The sequence below is a fragment of the Felis catus genome, chromosome A1 (assembly GCF_018350175.1).
Source record: "Felis catus isolate Fca126 chromosome A1, F.catus_Fca126_mat1.0, whole genome shotgun sequence".
Lineage (NCBI taxonomy): Eukaryota > Metazoa > Chordata > Mammalia > Carnivora > Felidae > Felis > Felis catus.
In genome coordinates this window covers 160,909,810-160,930,681 of record NC_058368.1, presented here as the reverse complement: position 1 = coordinate 160,930,681, position 20,872 = coordinate 160,909,810, and the positions used below count along the sequence as shown (strand labels likewise).

The following is a 20,872-nucleotide window of genomic DNA, read 5'->3' as shown; positions in this document are numbered from 1 at the left end:
TAAAACATCACACATTGCTGTCAAATGATAATTAGTTTAAGCCATTTGAAATATTATATATTTGAGCTTAAAGACAAAACGTGCTATACCAGGAAGATGTGAAGACATGGTTATAGGGAGAAATATGTAAGTATTAAATGCTAAATGCCTAGAAAACTTACTTATTAAATCTCAGTTTTAAATGTGATCCATTTGTATACTATACATAAGAAATAAAATATTTGATAAAAACAAATTATATAATATTAATATTCTTAATTTCTAATAGGATAGTATAATAAAAATTTCAAATTAATAAAATCCATACAGATAAGGGTTAAATATTAAAAGATATGATATAAATATATTAACATACATAACTTCTGTGTATTTTTTAAGAAACTTACCATCAGATTTAAAAAGCAGTTGAGGAACTCAAATATTGGAGTATGCAAGTAGACATGCTTCGCTTTTCAGAAAAAAGTTAAGTGTGTTTTATATAAATATAAAGCATATATATATAAACTAGGGAAAGATAATAGTTTAAATTTAATAAAGTCATTATTAATAACAACATAATAACATACATAGAAATATAGCAACAACATGTAAACAACAAAAAACTGTTTTTGTTCTGTTTATTAAAATTATACATTAAAAATTATGTAATACTTGACATATTTCTTCAAGATTTCTTTAAAGTACACATATATAAACTATTTTCCAGGTCAAAACTTATCAAATAGAAATGTGAGGAAAAGAGAACATTACATTGTGTTTGAAGATAACTACATATCGATGTTTGGGAATTTAAAAAAAAAAAATCAGACTTGTAGACTCAGAGAGGGAATTAGTTTCCTTACTAAACTTTAGGCAAGTATTAGAAATGAAATGGCTTATAATTAAGCATATTACAATTTCTCGATTTATAGTAATGGATTCCAGAAAAAGTAAAATATTAGCATTAGGGAAGAAATCAGCTGTTTAAAGAAAAAAAATTAGTTCTCTGGCTTTCTCCTCCTTATACCTAAGCCTTCATAACCTAAATATAGCTTGACTTTACATTTTTTGAAAGTGCTTTTATATTCCTCTGTGTCAATTTAATACAAGGCAAATTTATACCTGAAGCTAAATGTTCTAGAAGAAAATTAATGTAGTTTCACATGCTTTTAAAAGCAACCGTCTTTACTTTTTTTCCAACGAGAGCAATGAGTTTGGAAATGAATCTAAATAAAATAAGAAATTTTGTGTTATTTTTAAAGAGAAGGTAAAAGTCTTTATGTAAAAATATGTTTTTTTAGTCTTGTGGTTGATTGGTTTGGAAAAATAATTTTTGTAAGATTTTTAATTTGAAAGTTATATACAATGACCCAAATAATAACTTCCCCATTGCCCCAGGGAGTTTATGTAGCATCAACTAAATGAGGTCTCTTGTCATTACTGTCCCTAGGACAGAGACATTTAATGCATGCTGTTTAATCCATGTCAACTTCATTTTTTATGTTTTTCATTTATTATGAAATTATTATCTATAAAATATATACATAAGCGATGCAAACTAAAAGTTAATGAAGTAATTTATATAAAATGCATATATATGTACAGATATGCAGATATACACATTACATATTATGTACAATCTAATAAATAACGTGAACTCTCTTCATCTACCACAGAATACGTAAACATCTAATCCATTGGTTACCTTCATTTTTTTTAATGTTTATTTATTTATTTTGCAAGAGAAAGCGTACATGTGAACAGGGGAGGGGGAGACACAGAGGGAGAGAGAGAATCCCAAACAGGCTCCACACTGTCAGCGCAGAGCCCAACACGGGGCTCAAACCCACAAACTGAGATCATGACCTGAGCCGAAGTCAAGAATCATATGCTTAACTGACTGAGTCACTCAGGCACTCCTGGAGTGAACTTATTTTTTAGATAAATAAGAATTCGCACTACGTTCTATTATTTACCACTTATTTTTGTTGACTTGATGATGTGTCTAGTTGTCATCAGTGCCAGTTTTTGCAAAACCAAATGGTATGAGCACTGAGACATATTTAATGGCCCTTTTGAAAAGCTCAAATCGGCATAGAGTAAAACTCCAATATTATTGCTTTCATTCCTGTTTAGTTACACCTGCTTCCTCCAGTTATTTCAGCAGTATCAAATTAGATAAATGACAGTATGATGAAAAAGAAAGATAAGTGTTATATATTTATTTTCATCATTATGATCATGTAGATTAAAATATTTTTATTGTAGCAAATAAACGAAACAATTATCCACAGAAATGCTACCGAACAGAATTTATGCAAAAAAATAGGCTAAGCAGTTATCATATTGACAGTAAAAGCTTAATAAATTCTTTCTTATGCCTTTATACAGCTGTCCAGAAAGCGCTGTGTTTTTGTTTACCAGTTTACTGCCTGTTGGAGAAACAGCTGTCTAAACCCATAGGCAGGCCAAAAGAAACAACAGCATCTTTCAATTATGCAAAGTTCAGGTGAACAATTCCACAGAACAACCTTGACCAGACTGAAAACCTGCCATAAAGAAGCTGTTAAAGGTATCATAGAAATCAGACAATATTTTTTTCAATTTAGTCCTAAAAAGTAGCTTTGTGCTGCTAAACTTTTTAGGATAATCTACCAATCTCGTGTTCTATCTATCTATCTATCTATCTATCATCTTTAAAGAAAAGGCCTGGGGCAAAATGTTCCCAAATTGGGAACCTTGTCTTCTTCTAGTTAAAGTTACTTTATTATTAATTATTTGGGGAGTAATAAGCCCTTCTGATTAAGAATGGCAGTTTGGCAAACACATTAAGAGAAAACACAGATACTAAAGACCTATATCCTAGGGTAGTTTGATAGAATCATCATTTAGCACACCTTGGAACACTTCCCTTTTATTCATATAGTAAGCATCTTTGCCACACAGTGTTCTCTAGAAGTATTTTACACACAGGGATGTTGTTGATTTGTATTTCATTGTTTTCTTTTAGAAAAAATAAGTCTATTTATTTTGAGAGAGAGAGCAAGTGGGAGAGGGGCAGAGAGAGAGGTGGGGGGCGGGGAGAGAGAGAGACAATCCCAAGCAGGCTCCCCACAGTGCAGAGCCTGATGAAGGGCTGGAACCCAAGAACTGCAAGATCATGACCTCACTGAAATCAGATGCTTAACTGACTAGGCCACCCAGGTACCCCTGTATTTCATTGTTGAGCATGTGATTTATTTAATACTATTGCATGAGTATTGATTTTGTTTTTTAAAAATAAAAACAAAACAAAACAAAAAAACCTTACCAAAGATAAGAACAATAAAATAGCAAATAGAGAAAGGATTAGCCAAGCAACTGGGAAATGAAATTTCTAATAAAATAAATAGACCCCTTTACATTTTTTATAAAGTCTTTAAAACTGTCTGGAAGTTCTCTTTTTTATTCACTGTATCAAACCAGGATGAAATAGAATAGAATAAAAACAAAATGTATTTCTGATTTCCTGTGATAAAGAAAACGATGGTTCAGTAATTCTAAGTATCCCTACACTTGCTAAAATTCACTGAAATGTCAAATATTATAAAAACTCTTCCTGACAGTGGTGAAAGATAAGATACTGAAAACCACATATTTTAATTTGCATGGGAGAACTCATTAGCTCAGTGGTAACAAAATTAGTATTCTTAAATAAAGACCTAATGACATGTGGTAAGCAGGCACAGTAATAATAACAGAAAGATACTGCTTTATTTTTTATGAAATTTGTAGAACAAATTCCATCTTTAATTAATAATCTCATTTTATTCAATTTTACTAATCAAGCTACACTTTAATATGGTATAAATTTAATCATGCCAAAGCACCCCTAAAGCCTCTGCAGATTGCCTGAGAGTGTGAAATAGTGATAAAGAGAAAAAAAGAAGAAAAACAACACATTTTAAAAAATAATTCTGTTCTATTTTAATGAGGAAAAACCTTGCTTTCTATTGATGACATATTTATCCTTTCAATAAATTTGAGATTGTTTTAAACAGCTGTAAACGGATTTGTCACTAGACACATCTCCAAAATGAAAGATATGCTAAAATTATGGAAACTTATTATTCTCATAGTATGTAGGTTAAAGAAAAACTTACTTTACAATTAAAGCTAATCCATCAACAATTGCAATAAAATTAACCTACATTTAAAATTCAGCATTCCACAACTAAATGAATATGTTGAATATGGGGGAATATTTTTGTAATAGTATTTTCATCATCATAAATTGATGACCCAAATTTTAATATTTGAAAGACCTTGGTAGATAGATGCCATTTAAATAATGGGATGAATTAGATTGCTTCAGAGAAAAAGTAGAGGAGAAAAGGAGGTCCAGGACCAGTGCTGCAGACAGTCTTCATTTATAGGTGGAACATAGGATAAGACTTAAGGAGATTGAGTAATAGCAGAAAATGAGGCTGGAGAAAAAAAATACCCTCCATTCCACCCCAGGAATGGACTGGTCAATATTTTGCACAGTGCTAACTGGCAGAGTGATATGAGGGTAGTCAAGTGACCACTGTACATCTGGCAATATGGAAAGTGAGAGTGCCAGGCCACAGCACTATCAAGTAGTCGAAGGGAATAAATCAAATTAGACTGGTCTGAAGTGAGGACGGGAGATGAAGAATCAATCCTTTAAAATACACCTGGTATATTGTAGTAATTATCTTTGTTCTCCCCTGAAAAATAAAGTGAAAATAATCATATGATTTAATCGCTGGGCAATGGCGTCTCTGAGATATGAGAAACAACCTCTATAATACATTTTAACACTATCACTAGCCCTAGATTGCTACATATCTCTAGTAAACAGGAATAGAAAAATGGCATGCTTATATATACTAACCAGCTAAAACTATGAAATATATATTTCACTTACCTTCTTTGTTAATTCAAATCAATGGTAGGTAAAAAGGAGAAATGGTCTTATTTAATGCAAAATACAAAGAATATTTCCCCAGATAATTTGAATTTTTGTTGTTTCTATGAATTCCTGTTAGCTGTATATGCTAAGAAAGTTTCATTGGATGTCCTTTCCATGTATGTAGACTATATGTATCCTAATATGGTCACAAGTAGGAATACATTGGATAGCTACAAAGAAAGTATTGGAGGAAATCATGGAAAGTGTAAAGATGGTGAACCAAAACAGAGTTTGTCTTTGCTCTTGTCATATAGCAATTTAGCTATAGCTCAAGTTTGTTGGAAACTCATTGAAACTTCAGATACCTTCCTTCTTTCACAGATTTTGGGCAAGTAATTGAGGTAATAAATCGTTTATTTATTATAATAATAATGATAATAAAAATAACCACTACCTAAGCAATCTGCAAATATTGTCACATACAATCCTTATTCTAATAATCTGACTCCATATATCTGTGTTGACAGCTGCCACTTTTAAATCTCATCCCTCCCTCTTCCCCTTTTGCCCCACATTTGGACAAGATGGTAAGAAAGCCAGGGTGCCCCTTCCTTTGTCACTGGTTGGAAGCTCAAGCCATGAGTAGGAACCTTCACCCCAGCCCCATCCCAAATGAACACACCAAGCCAGTTTCCTTTCTCTGTTCTCTCATGCCCTTTTTGGACATGGTTGGGAGCATATTGGTTTTCTACAGGATGTATCATTATATGAGTGATGAACTTTTTCATACCCTCTGGGTGTGTGAGTGTGTATAATAAGTCTCAACATCATGCCAAATTTTTGGTGTGTGTGAGAGGTTTTCCTGGATCTGCAGTATAATTATAATAATTTAATAGTTGGGCAAAATAATATATATTATTTCTATAATACAGAAAAATAAATTGAAATATGGAGCAGTTGAATTACTTGCCTTTTCAGTGTCTAGGCTGTAGGGTCTGAATTAGGCTACGATTGCAGGTCTGCTAATTAATTATAGATCTGATACTGAAATCTTACTATTTTTGATTTAATTCTTATTACTTAATTCATATAATTAATGTAATAATCCATTTTTTCTCATAAAATAAACCTTGGTTAACTAATTTTGAATTAACCAAGCTAAAATCAATGAGAGCCACCATCTTTCCAAGAAAGCAGCATCAAAAATCACCATATACCAAACATCAAAAAACAAAAAAATAAACACCAAAAAACTACACACTTCAAACTACAGTTCTGAACTTATGTAGGCCACTATTTCTGACAACAATATAAATAAAGCCAAAAATTAATAACAGAGATTAATTCTCTTTTCCTTAGAAATCTCAAGTTTATTTTTTTAAATGCCATATTTTATTCCACCAGTGAAAACTATATATAAAAAAGTCAACTCTACAAATGGATGAAATAAATAGTTGCAACATAATGTTCCAGGAAAAGATAAAGAAAAAAAATAATAAATTCAGCATCAAAATGTATTGCTGGTACAAAGAAAACTTTAAACTTTCTAATAAATAGGAATAAAATTAAAAAGAATGTCAGATAAGCATTAAAAAGAGAAGTAGAGAGATGCCTGGGTGGCTCAATCAGTTGAGTGTCTAACTCTTGATTTCAGCTCAGGTTATGATCTCACCGTTGATGAGTTCAAGCCCCACGTTGGGCCCTGCGCTGACAGTGTAGAGCCTGCTTGGGATTCTCTCCCTCTCTCTCTGCCCCTCCCCTGCTCTTGTGCTCTCTCTAACTCTCAAAATAAATAAATAAACTTTTTTTTAAGTAGAAATTCATAGATAAAAAAAGGAATAAAATGAAAACAAACTTAGGAATAAGCAGAATTGAAAGTATAAGATCAAGAGAAATAAAAAGATAAATTACTGGCAGTCATCAGTGAGATGAGCACATCTGTGCTAATATTACAGACATAATGAGAGAAGACTTGTGGCCATAGATAATGAGGTTCTGTGGCGTCACTTATTAAAAGTATTGCCTAAAAACAAGTATGGCTCAAAGTCAGGTTACGAAGGAAGGAGGAATTTTTTTTATTAAAATATATTTGACACACATGCAACAGTGTGTCTAGCAAGTTCATTTGATATAGTTATTTATCATAATATGATTGCTATTGTAGCTTTAATTAGCACTTCTGTCACCTTATGTAATTATCATCTCTTTTTAGTGGATGGAATAATGAAGTTCCAGTCTCATAGCAAGTTTAATGGTTATAATACAGTATTGCCTATATTCATCATAGTGTGCATTAGATCTCTAAGGTTTATTTACTACTCTTAGCAAGTTTTACCCTTAAGCAACCTCACTATATTATCTACTACCACACCATCTCCTTGTAACCACCATTTTCTTCTCTGTTTTTGTGGCTTTGGCTTTTTAAAATTGTACATATAACTGATACCATATAATACCTGTCTTTTCTGACTTCTTTTGCTCAGCATAATGTGCTGAAGGTCCATCCATGTCATGGTAAATGGCAGGATGTCTTTCTTCCTCATAGCTAAATAATATTCCACCACATCTTTATCCATTTATCCCTTGAATGGTCATGAATTTTTCCTATTTATGCTGCAATAAACATGAGATTCCATATATGTCTTTGATGTTCTCTTTTCATTTCCTTTGGGTGTATACCTAGGACCATTGGACCATATGGCAGAACCTGGAACTGTTGGGTCATATGGTGGTTCTCTTTTTAATTTTTTGAGGAATCTCTCTATTGTTTCCCACAGTGGGTGAACCAAATTATGGTCCCACTAACAGTGTATAAAATTTCCTTTTCTCCACATCCTCGCTAATGCTTGATATCTCTTGTCTCCTTCATGATAGCCATTCTAACGAATGTGAGGTAATATCTCCTTGTGGTTTTGATTTGAATTTCCCAGATGATTAGTGATATTGAGCATATTGCAGTGTACCTGTTGGCCATTTGCATGTTTTCTTTGGAAAAAAACGTGCATTTAGTTTCTCTGCTCATTTTTTAATCAAATTGTTTGTTCCTTGTTATTGAGTTGTTGGAGTTCTTTATAGATTTTAGATATTAACCCTATATTTGATACATAGTTTGTATAAGTGTCCTCCCATTTTTTAGACTGCAATTTTACTTTATTTATTTTGCTGTGCAGAAGATTTTAAGTTTGATGTAATCTCATCTGTTGATTTTTGCTTTTGTTGTTTGTGCTTTTAGTGTCTTATCCAAAAACTCATTCCAAGAGCAATGTCACGAAGCTTCTTTTCTACATTTTCTTCAGGAGTTTTATGGTATCTGGTCTTATGTTTAATTATATGATCCATTTCAAGTTAATTTCTGCAAGTGGTGAAAGATAGGGGTCCAATTTCATTGTTCTGCATGTGTTTTCCAGTTTTCTAAGCACCATTTGTTTAGGATACTATCCTCTCCCCATTGGGTGTTTTTAGCTCCCTTGTCAGATATTAGTAAACCAAATATGTAGGGGTTTTAGTTCTGGGGTCTCTATTCTGTTCCATTGGCTATGGATCTATTATTATGTCAGTACTGATACTCTTTCTATTACTATAGATTTGTAATATATCTTGAAATCAGGAAGTGTGATATCTCTGGCTTTGTTTTTCCTCCTCAGGCTTGCTTTGTCTGTTTGGGTCTTTTGTGGTTCCACACAAATTTTAGGGATTGTTTTTCTGTTTCTATGAAGAATACGTTTGGAATTTTGATAGAAATTGTGTTGATTCCACAGATGGCTTTTGAAATTGTTAATATAACTATTAAATACTTAAATATGTTTAAACCCAAGATTTTGTATTTGAGGATGGTTTTGAAACTACAAACTCTGGTCTAGTCCTAGGGCATAACATATATGCATTATTTCACCACTGAAATTATAGACTGGGAAAAGAGAAAGCTGTGTTCTCCTGGCACCAGGAATGAAGTGGCTGAGATTACCAGCATTTTAGGCAGCTCTTGCATTTTAACAGAAGGAAAGTATCTACCCAGAGAGTAAAGTAGACGAAGGAATTCTTACCAGAGCTTAATGGAAAATAGCAATAGCAATTCATAATAATTATGTAGATAGCAAGACTGGAAAGAAAACTTTCCCATAAGACTTGATAGTGTAAAATAAATAGCCTGTCTTTATCAATTTTCACACATTATGTAAAATAAAAGACATGAGAATTTTTTTCCTACTGTAGGCTGTTGACACATGGTCAAAGTAAAAACACAAAACATTTTTTTAGGACTAAATACGACACATTCAACGTTTATTTATTTTTCGGACAGAGAGAGACAGAGCATGAACGGGGGAGGGGCAGAGAGAGAGGGAGACACAGAATCAGAAACAGGCTCCAGGCTCTGAGCCATCAGCCCAGAGCCTGACACGGGGCTCGAACTCACGGACCGCGAGATCGTGACCTGACTGAAGTCGGACGTTTAACCGACTGCGCCACCCAGGCGCCCCAAAATACGACACATTTCAAATAAGCACATGTATGATAGTCCAATGTAAAATATAAAAGTAACTATTTACATAAAATTTTAACAATATTTAAATTATGGACATTATCTCCTTCATAAGTTTTTATTTCTGTTATAATAATTTATAATTTTTTTATTGTTAATGTACCATCAGGGCATCTCTTACATTTTGAAGAGGAAGACAAAGTATATAAACTACTCTGATGATATCATGGTAGTCTTTATGACAGATCAACTTTTTTTTCTTTTTAGGAGAGAAAGAGAGCTAGCAGGGAAAAGGGGCAGAGAGAGGGAGGGAGATAGAATGCCAAGCAGGCTCCAAGCTCAGTGGGGAGCCTGATGCAGGACTTGATCCCATGACCCAAGGATCATGACCTAAGGCAGAATCAAGAGTTCTGGAATCAAGAGTCTGGGTGGCTCAACTGACTGAGTCACCCAGGTGCCCCGACAGCTCAGACTTTTTACAGCTTGATCCATCTAGTAATGTATCCATTCATAGTCAGAGCTAATGAGAAGAGTGAAAGTGAATTAATCATCTCCTAAGACTAATGCACTGAAAAAATTAAGAAAAGCAATATGGAGTAACAAATAACATTGGCGCTATGATCACCTATAAAGATAACATTTTCCTTAAACATATCTCAAATTTACCATGTGAAATTTAGAAAAATGCATTTGACAAAATATTTTTCTCTTCAATTGAGATAACAATGTTTACAGGTACTACTCATCAATAAGGATGGATTGATATGGCACTTGCCTTCAAGTTATCCATATCCGTTGTGACTTTGTCAACAATTGACTACCTGGTGTCTTGCACATGGGAACTGAACTGCTGTTAGCAGTGGTAATGAATATTATGAGTCTTGGTTGTACTTCTAAATTACCCCCAACTTTTTTCTCTCATTTTTAAACAATAAAATATGAGGTGTAGAAGTGTTCTTAGAAATCACCTAGCTTATCAACCTACAGATGTTAAGTTAGGCAGATCATGTTTGTATGCTTAAATAAGATACTTAGAGATGAGGTCAGACACGAGGTAACTATGCCTCTTTTTAAATTAAAAAAAAAAAACTTTAATGTTTATTTATTTTTGAGAGAGAGAGACCGAGCACAAGCAAGGGAGGGGCAGAGAGAGAGAGGGATACACAGAATCTGAAGCAGGCTCTAGGCTCTGAGCTGTCAGCATGGAGCCCAATGCAGGGCTCAAACTCAGGAACTGTGAGATCATGAACTGAGGTGAAGTTGGATGCTTAACTAACTGAGCCACCCAGGCACCCCAAGGTAACTATGCTTATTGATCTCCTAAGTGTAATCCATAGGAAAACTTAAATGTTATATTTGAAGTGTTTGAAAAGAGAAATAGTAGAATGAAGAATAGTAGAAGTGTTTGAAAAGAGAAACAGTAGAATGAATCCATTATTTTAAAAAAGATCATTCTGGCTGTTCTATAAAGAAAATACTGAAAATAGAAGTGGAAGGAAGAAACCAATTGTGTATGCAACTGAGGTCATACAGATTAGATGAGATGGTACCTTGGACTAGGGTAATAGTAGCACAGGTAGTGGAAAGTAATGAGATGTTGGATCTTTCCAAAGTGCCAATGATAAGACATACTGATAGATTCCATTTAGGGTATGATACAATAGAGACATCTAAAAGAACTGTATGAAACAGGAAGAATAGAGATACCATGAGATATGGAATGCTGGAAAAGGTCTGATTTGTGGGGGGCAATTATTAATTCATTTATAGATCTATTAAGTTTGAGATACCTACTTGATCTGTAAGTGGTAATAAAATATAGATAAATATAGTAATATAAGATACACTTTTGGTCTGGGTATAAAGTCCTGACCCATCAGAGTATACATGTTATATATAACCTGGTAGAGAGAATAAATTGACTAGAAAATGAGATTAGAAGAGAAAATGCATAAATACTGAACTTTAATCACTCAAAAGTATCTCTTTTTCCAGCAAGAGCTTTACAGTTAATATTGAACATTCAAAATTATTCCTCATTTGGGTAAGGGAGGTAGGCTTTTATACCCAATATTGACTAGATAGGAAATACAAGTTTCTCTTAGAGAGGAGGAATGACCTTGGGTGAAGCCGCTTTCTACAGCTAAGGTAAGTCTCAGAAAGAGATTCAGCTAAGAGCTATAAATCACTAAAACTCCCAGCAGCCAAAGTAACGAGTGCTTCTGTGCTGAAGGGGTTATCTGGGTTGTGTACCATAAAATCTACCACAGTCCGTCTCTTAAGGCACTCAGATACACTCGATTCACATAATGTTATGAAGACTGCTTCTTCAGATTCTGTTGGGCCTCATTTCCTGGGACAAAGTTGTAAGAGGAAGGTTAGTCTGGTAAAGTACAAACCCTGACTTTGAAGCGTCTCTTGTTGGCATAACTGTATATCATCACCATCTCCTCTTCAATCCTTTTTAGATTCTCTGTATAACCAACTAGCAGAGAACTTTCTCTTTCTTGGGTGGAATTAGTTTATTTTTCCAGTCACAGTCAAAATTAGTCAAGGGAATACCAAAGGACAATAAGGTGAATCGCCTGGTTTTCCTACATATTCTTCTCTATCCTCCCCATTTTGTAACAAAAGCCTACCTCCTTCTGATGATCAGGGCCAATTTCCCCTTGCCAGGATTGACTCTTATCCTAGCCTACTGGTCTTGAGAAGTACAATGTGATTGGAAGGTTACTGTATTTGGAGGTTTGATGGGAATATTGTTCTGTTACCTGGTGGAAGTATTCTTCCTATGAAGCACTGGGCCACTGAAGCCAAAGAGCCCAGAGCTACAGGGGTGGAAAGCACACATTTCCTAAGAAGGTTACTAGGAGGCAGGATAAACAGAGGCACTGCTAATTTCATTCCTTGATTCTCAAACTAATGCAACTTACCAGTTGGAGATAACTCACAATATAATGCTGATTGGGTTATGGTGTTTGGGAGGATTGCTCCCCATAATCTCAAGGAATCATTTTCAAAATGATACTTCATGTATATCTTCAATAGGCCATTACATTACTCTGTCAAGCTTGCAACTTCAAGATGGCATAATATGCAAAAGCACCAATGGATCCTATAATCAAGGGCTCACTATTGCCACATATCTTTTACTCTTATGTTTGTCCCACGGTCTGATGCAATTATCAGCAGATCAAATACTCTGTAATTCCTTAGATACTGTTGCTATGTAAAACATTACAAGCAGAAAAGGCAATCCCATACAAAAACATGGGTCTATCCCAGTAATGATAAAAGGTTTCCCTTGTCCAGGTGAAAAAAAAAAAGCCCACTGTTATTAGTTTGCCACCAAATGACTTGTTAGTTTCTTCAATAAATGGTGCTGTATAGAAGGCTGTGGGGTGGTCTCTGTTGCTGTAAGACTAAGCAATAGACAGAAGCAATAGTTAGATCAAATCTGGTGAGCTACATAGCTTCTCTCCTTGTCACAGTAGCAACTATTGTGCCATTACTGGAGAGGCCATGAAAGTGCCTGTTAACGTCAACTGTTTGGGTTATTCTGTGTATTTCATTATTTAGTATGGTTTCTCTAATTTCCCATTTCCATATTTCCTTGAACATAACTAGAATGCAGATCTTCATGTCTCCAATCTTTCATTCCCTGTCCTTCCAAACTTTTCTTTTCCAACCAGTCAAGTTATTTTCCATTTATATTAGTTTGTTAGGGCAGCTAGAGCAAAATTCCACAGACTGAGTTGCTTAAACAATAGAAATTTATTTTCTTACTATTCTTATAGTCCAAGATCAAGATTTTGATGCGTTTAGTTTCTTCTGAGACCGCTTTTCTTGTTTTGAAGATGGTCGCCTTCTTACCATGTTGTGACATGACCTTTTATCTGTGTGTCCATCTCTGGTGTGTCTTTCTTTTCTTATAAGGACACAAGTCATATTAAGTCATATTGGATTAGGGCCCCCTCCTGATGGCCTCATTTGAACTTATTCACATTTTCAAAGAACTTATCTCCCAGTATGGTTTCATTCTAAGGTCCTGGGGGTGGGAGTTTCACTACATGCATTTTGTGGGGTGACATAATTTAGCCCATCACACCATTGTCTGAGTTCATATATATTCTAACCACAAGCCACTTTTATTTTCACACAAAGTGGATGACAAAATTCTACCCATTAGGACAACATTTCTTTACCAGTCTCTTTTAGGCTACTCTTAAATGGTGCCATTGCACAGCCAATAACCATTTTCAGCTTGCACTTACATATTGACCTGACCCTACCTTCAACAAAGCCTGAACTTTTACCCCCTTTTAATCAGCTATTCACATGGCATTCTCATGGTTATACCTGTGAGCTGAAGAAGTTATGATAAAACATTTGTTGACGGCATGGGATCTGGGCCATCTGTATGAGCAGCTTGCATTAACCTTTTAGTTTGCTCCTTTTTTTTCTGTTTTTATTTAAATTCAAGTTAGGTAACACATTGTGTAGTATTGGTTTCAGGAGTAGAATGTAGTGATTCATCACTTACATATAACACCCAGTCCCTTTTGGTTTATTCCTAATCCCATATGTATACCCCATCTTATGACATTGCTATTGGGTTTACCCAAATTTATTATTTGGTGGGTCTGACACTGCCTAGTTCACATGATGGGCAATTATGGCCACATAATCACCTGATGTTCCATGGTCAGAGAATTATTCCCAACAAGTTTATTCAGAGTCACTTGTCTTTCATACTGTTCTCAGCCAGTTCAGTTTTCTGTTTTCTTGTGCTTCATGATGCCTGTGACCGTTTCTCTCAACACACTCATTACTTGAAACAAGTTTGCTCCCTTGGGGTTAATTCACATTTTAAACATGCTGGAAAAGGCCATGACTTGTTTTCTTTTGCTTTCATCCAGAAATGACTTACCAAATGATTTATACAACTTTAAAAGCTAAAGTAATGTTATGTTTTCCTAAGGTTACTCTCTAATTTGTTGAGTCTGCATCTGTCATGAATTTATGATTGATTTACTTGTTATATTATGAGAAAATGGCAAGGATCCTCTTAAGTTATTGAGTCACAAATAAACTGTATAACTCTGCCATGATTGCAGGGCTAAATCAACCTCAGGTTGATTCATTAGACTATGAAGCTAAGAATCCTTGTATGAGGAAATAAACTGAACAGCTGCTTGGTGTTGACTTACAACCTTGTTGTAAATAGCTGAATAGATGTTGTCCTCTTGGGAGATTAGTGTTTAATCTTTAACAGGAAATTTCAATGCATTTATCCCTCAGAACAAGTCCACAGCTGTAAAATATGAATGGTGGAGTACCTCTCATGGATAGATAGTTCTGATAAGGAGCATTTTTCCTACCTGAGACTTTTATCATTTGAATGTATTTACCTGATTATACTGCATCAGTGTCTGTCTCAAGCAGGGCAATGAAAGTTGAGATCAACTGAGTTACAGAGACGGTTGGATTAAAAGTGTCAGCAACAAGATTGGATTGAATTCAATTACCAAGGAAAGATTCTTAAAGCAAAGTTTGTTTCATACTTGAGTAAAAGACATTTTTAGTCTTTCAGAAAAGAGTTAATTTGTCATGGAGGACCAATGAGCACTCAATCTGACCAGTGGTAAATCAGTTAAACTATGCTTCAGAATAATAAAATCAGACAGAAAGAAGAAAGAAAGCGATCTCTTAGACTTGGAGAGAAAGGTTCCCAGTTTGGGGACTTCATGTCCACAACATTTAACTTTGAAAGTTAGAACCAAGATAATTCCAGTTCTGAGTACACATTTCCAGCACTATAAAAATATAAATTATTTTTATTCTCATATTGCAGTGTCCATTTATTTAATGTTTATTTATTTTTGAGAGAGAGAGCGTGCAGGCTGGATAGGTGCAGAGAGAGAGGTGAAGCAAGCTCTGTGCTGAGAGCCCCTGCAATATCCTTTTGAATGACAATAACTAAAAAAGGAACATCATTTTCACTATGCACCTTTTCTTATCTAAGTCTAGAATCTCGAAATTGGTAAGGAAAACTTGAAGGAAGGAAACAGCTGCAACCCTGTGAATACATGGAATACAGACCACTTACTTTGAAAGAGAGATGTAGAAAACTATCATTAGACACAAACACTAATGTTCCAATGTTCCAACAAAGAAAGAAAAGGGAAAAGATACAGTATCTTTAGCAGAATCTGTTCATGGTTCTAGTTTTTTTTCATCATTTTGTGGACAATGTAATCCTGGAAATATGTGATATTTAATATGCAAAAGTCAACCAATATATGCATCAAAGGAGAGGTTATTAACACCAAAAAATCCTAAAAATATAAAATGTTTAGATTTCATTTTCCCTGATGGACACAATAATAGATGATTTATTTCTAGGATTTTTTAATATAATTTATTTTGTTCTTTTTGTTTATAATTGTATGCACCTCTAATAGACATACATCTAATGTGTATTCAATGATTTGATACCATTAGCAGGTCTTATTATTTCCAACATTCTCTTAATTATGCTAAATGTTTGAGACATATGCACATAACTATTTTCATCAGTGAAACTGTTTTATAACATGAAATAAAAAGTAATTTTGAAATTTTAATAATTATATCAATCATTATTATGCAGACAAAAGGTCATGCTCATGAAAACAAACTCTGATCTGGCAAACAGAACCAGATATGACAGCTGTAAATATTTGCTGATTAGTTGAATTAGGGATGTCTAAATTTAGCAGGTGGATTGATATCATGTATATGAGAGGACATAGGAGTTCACAAAGCATAGGAATATGACACCTAAATGACAATAGTAATCTCTAGCTCATGTTCTTAAAGGAGAATTTAAAATGTTAGAAAAAGTAAAATTAAAAACTCAACTCAATAGCAACTAAGTATAGCTATCTATAAGCGAAATTCTCCAATATAAAAAATACACTAAATTATATTCACAGAGGTGATGAATATTTATGCAGGAAACAGAAAAAAATTGATATATACTACCCTGCAACATATTTACACTTTCAAGAATTTCTTTTAATGAATTCAAGTATAAAAAAATAAAAGCAATCTGGAAGAGTTAATTCAGGAATTAACTTACAATGTCACTTGAGATGTTTAAACATCATTTTAAATGGTAAAGGCCAGGCCATATTTTGCAAGAAAATTAAGTAGCTTTTTTGAAGCTGGGGATCTCCAAAAATATAAAGAAAGGAAAAAGCATCTCAAAGGAATGAGAGTACATCATGTTTAAATCAAGCAATAAAACAAATCAAGTAAAACTACTCCAAAACAGGAAGAGAAGTCAATACATTTCTAATAATAGAAAAAGAAATGCAGAGCATGAATAATTGGCATTCTTAATAAACAGACAACATGGTGAACAAAAATATTTTTGAATAACATTACTTAAAAAGAATGGAAGAAAATAAAATATTGAGAAGCCTCCATGCATCCAAATCCATAAAGTGTACTTAAGATTTAAATTTAATCAACAAAGTATTCTACCAAAAAAAAAAAAAAAGTAAACAGAAAATAAACAAAAATAAAATAACAACCTGGTCTCCTACTTTGGTTCCACAAATTCAAATAATGAAGGCAGTGAACATATAACATTTTTAACTTGTAAATTCCATACTTATCCATATTAAGTTTTTATTTATTAGCTATTTAAATGAACTTTTACTGTAAAAAGTTGAACACATGAACTGGTAAAACAAGTTAAGTGAAGAAAATATCTACATACTAACAAATATAGTTATAAAACAATGTATTGTAGTTCTTTAAAAAATATAGAAACAATTTAAAAACTATCAATTCAACAAGAAATAGAGATGTTAGCAATTTCAGTTAAGAAATCATAAGTGAAAATAAAAAAAACAAACTTAGAGATAGAAACTAAATAAATAGAAATGTTGAATAGCAAAAAAAAAAGTTTCTGATACAATAAAATGATGAAATAGACTGATTTCTTGAATTCTTCTAAAAGCCAGAGCCAAAAGCAAAACTATACTAGAAATATTCTACCTAAGTGGTTAAGACTATAAACTCTACAATGACTAACTATATAACCTTGGCTTAGTTACTTAACCCCTATGTGCCTCAATTTTCTCATCTGTAAAATATAGATCGTCATTATATCTACTTCATAAGGATGTTTTTCCCTCTTAAATGAGTTTCTTTAGTTTAAATGAGTTAAATAAATAGAACACATCACTCCTAAGAATCAAAGAAATAGTGATAAATTTTAAAATAAAGTATAAAAGATACTGACTTTTAGAATCAGAACATCTAACAGCTCAGTAATTAATATATCAAACAGAGAAAATGGAAGAAATCACTACCCCCAAAACAAGAACATTTTTCAGAGTCAAGGAAAATCAAGTGAGATAATAATAATAATAAGCCTACAAAACATCAAAAACACTTAGTTTAAAAGAATTTATGTCAATAGACTGCCAGGCCATAATACTTCCTAAAAAGCCTGATCTAAATATTCCTTAGTAAAGTCAGTTATGAAAAAATACATGCAATGCAATAATTTACAATATGATTCAGATCTAAGTGATTTAGAATAGAAGCATCTACAATGTGCTTTTGAATGAGGAAAAGTAAATTAACAGTAACTGTTATGAATATAATTATAAATGTAAATATGTGTGATATTTGAATCTACAAATGGGAAGAAAATAACCAAAAACATTTCATTCAAAAGCAGGTTTTCTTGTGTACTACATTAAGTGGGAAGAGATAAAGGAGACTGTTAGCAATATTGGTAAGATAGGTACAGCAAAAAAAACCACCTATGGATTAGAACATTATCTTTAATCATGAGAATCACTTTCTCATTATGAACAAGTCCTTTTGAGGCTGATTTTTAAAACTTACCTCTTTGATAGTTGCATTTATAATAAGCAATTATACTTAAAGGAAGGTTTCTCATTTAAAGGGCTGTCCTCTAAGAAACAACTTGTGTTAGAAGATGAACAGACAGCTGCCCTGTTCATGGCTTCCCAGATATGAGTCCTTGAAGCAAAAACAGGGAAAATGGTATAAGTGCAAACACTGCTGGTAGGCAATAGGAAACAAAAGAAACCACATATCTGACATCAAGAAGGTACATAGGAGATTTTGCTGATTGTGTAAGAAGATAGTCTTAGAAACCAGATGGACTATTCAGCCCAGGGGTACTTAATCTAGTGTTTCAATAAAAGTGATTTAAGCTGGATGACATACAAAAACAGGGCAATAGTTGTGTTTCCATGTGCAAAACAAACACCATCAGAGTTGAAGTAGATGGGTCAAACAAAGGGCATATATGCCCAGTAGCTCGGGCCAGCCAGCTCAGAATTGACAGAGGAGGGTCTATGAACAAAGTATCTAGCTTCAAAATGGAGGTTCCAGTAAAGACTTTTATCTTACTACCATGACAGAATATGAAGATATAAATGCAGAGGCTCTGGTGAAAGAAAAAGAATGTTTCTAGTTTAAGTCTAAAATGCATATTGCTTGGGGTGCCTAGTGGCTCAGTAGGTTAAGCATCTGAGCCTTGATTTCAGCTCAGGTCATGATCTCAAGGTTTGTGAGATCAAGCACTGCGTTGGGTTCTTTGCTGACAGCGTAGAGACTGCTTGGGATTCTCTCTGCCTCTCCCCCATTCTCTTTCCTTTAAATAAATAAATTAAATAAATTTAAAAACAAATTGGTTTAATGAGAACATTTTTAAAGAAACTAAGAATTCTATACCTCTAATATTCTTTTTTTTAATGTTTATTTATTTTGAGAGAGAGTGAGAGAGAGTTCACACACACATACACATGACCAGGGGAGGGGCAGAGAGAGAGGGAGAGAGAATCCCAAACAGGCTTCATGCTGTCAGCACAGAGCCTAATGTAGGTCCAATCTTATGAACCATGAGATCACTATCTGAGCTAAAATCAAAAGCCAGATGCTTAACTAACTGAACCACCCAGGTGCCCCTCATATTTTTAAACAATAAAATTTCATTAATGTGCATATTGTTGTAGAATACATAACTCTTTTTCTCTAAATTAAGCTTTTCTCTTCTTCCCCTTTCAACATATGTTAGTCCTCATTGTGGCCATTCCCTCCCTTACAGGTACTAGGAGCATAGGTATAATGCTGGGCTCTTTTTTTTTTTAAGTTTTAAATTTAAATTTCAGTTAGGTAACATACAGTGTAATATTAGTTTCAGGTGTACAATATAGTGATTCAACACTTCCATACAACCCGGTGTTCATCAGGACATGTGTCCTCTTTAATCCCCAACACCTATTTAACCCGTCACCTCACCCTGTTCACCTCTGGCAATTATCAGGTTGTTTTCAATAATTAAGAATCTGTTTCTTGGTTTGTCTCTCTCTATTATTTCCTTTTTTAGAAAAAAAAATTATTTCCTAAATTCCATGTATGAGTGAAATCATATGATATTTGTTTTTCTCTGATTTATTTTGCTTAGCATTATATTCTCTAGCTCCATCCATGTCATTGCAAATAGTATGATTTTTCTTTTTATGGCTGAGTTATATTCTAATATATATATATATATATATATATATATATATATATATATATAATCCTATAATATATATAGTTCAATATTCTATATCAAATATTATATACACACACACATACACACACACACACACATACACACACACACACCACTCTTCTGTATCCATTCATCAGTCCATGGACATGGGCTGGTTCTATAATTTGGCTACTGTATAGAATGCTGCTACAAACATTGGGGTATGTGTATCCTTTGGAATTAGTATTTTTGTATCCTTCGGATAAATACCTAGTAGTGCAATTACTGGATCATAAGGTAGTTCTATTTTTAATTTTTTGAGTAACATCCATACTATTTTCCACAGGGGCTACACCAGTTTGCATTCCTACCAACAGTGCAAAAGGGGTCCCTTCTCTACACATCCTTGCCAACACCTGTTGGTTTCCTGTGTTGTTGATTTTAGCCATTCTGACCTGTGTGATGTGATACCTCATTGTAGTTTTGATTTGCATACCCCTCATAGTTAGTGATGTTGAACATCTTTTCATTTGTCTATTGACTATCCATATGTCTTCTTTGGAAAGATGTCTACTTCTGTCTTCTGCCCATTTTTTGATTCATTTTTTTGGGGTGTTGAGTCTTCTAAATTCTTTATGTATTTTGGATACAGATGTCATTTGAAATTATCTTCTGTTTAGGAGGTTGCCTTTTAGTTTTGTTGATTGTTTCCTTTGTTATGTAGAAGGTGTTTATTCTCAAAAAAATAAAATTATTTTGATGTAGAAGAGTTTATTTTTGTTTTGTTTCCTTTGACTCAGGAGATATCTAGAAAGAAGGTATTATGGCTGATGTCAAAGATGTTCTTCTCTAGGATTTTTTGATTTCAAGTCTCACATTTAGGTCTTTAATCCATTTTGAACTTATTTTAGTGTATGGTGTAACA

At 33.6% G+C, this 20,872-nt stretch overlaps 2 long non-coding RNA genes across 2 annotated transcripts in view; one reads left to right on the top strand and one right to left on the bottom strand.

The window, feature by feature from the left end:
* The window catches only part of LOC123379207, a 263,127-nt gene that overhangs the window by 141,493 nt on the left and 100,762 nt on the right, over nucleotides 1-20,872 (top strand). The gene's annotated exons all lie outside the window — the stretch shown is intronic.
* Nucleotides 1,878-20,872, bottom strand: part of LOC123379210 — a 37,749-nt gene continuing 18,754 nt past the window's right edge. Inside the window, exons 2-3 of the long non-coding RNA XR_006583419.1 lie at nucleotides 18,285-18,422; nucleotides 1,878-4,709 (exon numbers count right to left, since the gene is read on the bottom strand). This is a non-coding gene — a long non-coding RNA (uncharacterized LOC123379210). The remainder of the gene's footprint in view (nucleotides 4,710-18,284; nucleotides 18,423-20,872) is intronic.